The sequence below is a fragment of the Camelina sativa genome, chromosome 12 (assembly GCF_000633955.1).
Source record: "Camelina sativa cultivar DH55 chromosome 12, Cs, whole genome shotgun sequence".
NCBI classification, from domain to species: Eukaryota; Viridiplantae; Streptophyta; class Magnoliopsida; order Brassicales; family Brassicaceae; genus Camelina; species Camelina sativa.
In genome coordinates this window covers 27,685,168-27,687,053 of record NC_025696.1, presented here as the reverse complement: position 1 = coordinate 27,687,053, position 1,886 = coordinate 27,685,168, and the positions used below count along the sequence as shown (strand labels likewise).

The 1,886-nt window shown below is 44.4% G+C and overlaps 1 pseudogene; it reads left to right on the top strand.

The window, feature by feature from the left end:
- LOC104732734 overlaps nt 1,193–1,886 on the top strand; it is a 4,394-nt pseudogene continuing 3,700 nt past the window's right edge.

Below are 1,886 nucleotides of genomic sequence, written 5' to 3'. Positions count from 1 at the left end.
ACACTAAATTTTTTTTTTTTTTTTTTGGTCCCCTTGGTTAGAAGGAAATTTTCTGAATTTTGGGTTGGTCCCTTGGCCTTTGCTCCTCTCGTGACCCCCATGAGCTGGGCCTGACTTTGAATAGCTCTTCTCGACCTCGGTCTACAGAACAGAGTTCCTCTCCAAGTGCATCGTAGCCTCAAGATGGAGTAGAACATATCCCTGACAAGATAACCAAGCCAAACGAGAAACAAGCTTTGCGACGGTCACTCCATAATGCTCTCCGTTGTTATACCTGTGTTTAACCCGGCGATCTTCAAACTGCATGTCCCAATCAGCCTAAGCGAGGTCTTCTTGCTGATACAGAAGCCCTTGACGACAATGACGACGATATCAACTTTCATGATGATGAAGTTCATTTCACTTCTGCTGACAAAGGCAAATATTGGTTGCTCATCACATGTGTCTCACACCTCAGCAGCGGGAATCATACTGGTTTTGCACCAATATATTCCCCTCGACGTGTACCAAACCATGGTTGGATTTGTACCTTCCTCATCGACTCGAGTTGTTGTCAGAACTTGGTCTCCGAATCTGCTGTCCGCAAGTTGGATTTACCAGTAGAAGCTCATCTGACCCCGTATACCTTGTCGTGGATGCAAGATGGTGGTGCTACTCATGTTACTCATAGGTCGTTTGTTCCATTCTCTATTGGTCCTTTTTATAAGGATCGTTGCTACTTCGACATCGCAAAAATGGATGTTAGTCACCTCATTCTTGGACGTCTGTGGGAGTATTATCGTAAAATTATCCATGATGGTGTCAAGAATAGCTATGAGTTCATTTGGGAAACGCACAATATTGTTTTGCTTCCATCTCGCAAGCCGTCCCTAGTTCCAGCACTATCTACTACGCCCAAGGAGCTACCACCGGCAGACCCGCCAGTCCCTGTTCGAGACGCACCATTGCTTTGTTCTCATGCTTTGTTTGAGATCGAGCTTCGGCGGGAAAGTTTGGCGTTTGCACTACTGTTGTCCCCATCTGCCAATTCATCCCCTCCTCCGGCCATTTCGTCTGTCTTGACTACGGTTCTCACAGAGTTTACAGATGTCTTCCCAGTAGGGTTACCTACCGGATTGCCTCCTCTTCAGAGATTCAACATTGTATTGATCTTGTTCCTGGTGCTACTCTTCTAAACCGCCCACATTATTGCATGAGTCCTACCGAGCACAAAGAACTTCGACGACAAGTGGAAGATCTTCTCCGCAAAGGACATATTCGGGAGAGTTTGAGTCTGTGTGATGTACCAGAGTTGTTGATTCCTAAGAAGGATGGTACTTGGCGGATGTGCGTTGATAGTCGTGCCATCAATAAGATTACTGTTTGGTAGCATTTTTCGATTCCACGGTTGGTCGACCTCTTGGATCAGATTGGCGAAGCTTCTATTTTTACGAAGATCGAGCTAAAAAGTGGCTACCATCACTTTTGCTCCGCATCACTACGTCCAATACCTATTTACGAGTTGCCTAGGGAATGTAAATGAGAATTGAGAAGTAATCCATTAGGGAGACATCATATGTTGATACGGCCATCCTTCCCACATATGGGGTTCAGGTCAACGAAGATTTTTCCAGGATGAGGAGGATTACCATGGAAATGAGCAACCAGGTCAAAGCACTAGCATTTGACTGTCCAATCATCCCTTCAGAACCAATAACATTCATTGGACCCCCAAGAGAAGGGTGATTAGGTTCTCTATGTTGCATATAAGCTTGTCGCATCAATTGAAGTTGCTGAATTTGCATTTGCTGCTCCTTCGCTTAACTTTGTTGTGCCTAAAATTCCAAATCCACTGGTCAATTATTAAAGTGGAAACTAGAGGGTAAAAAAAAAAAAAAAAAAAAAAA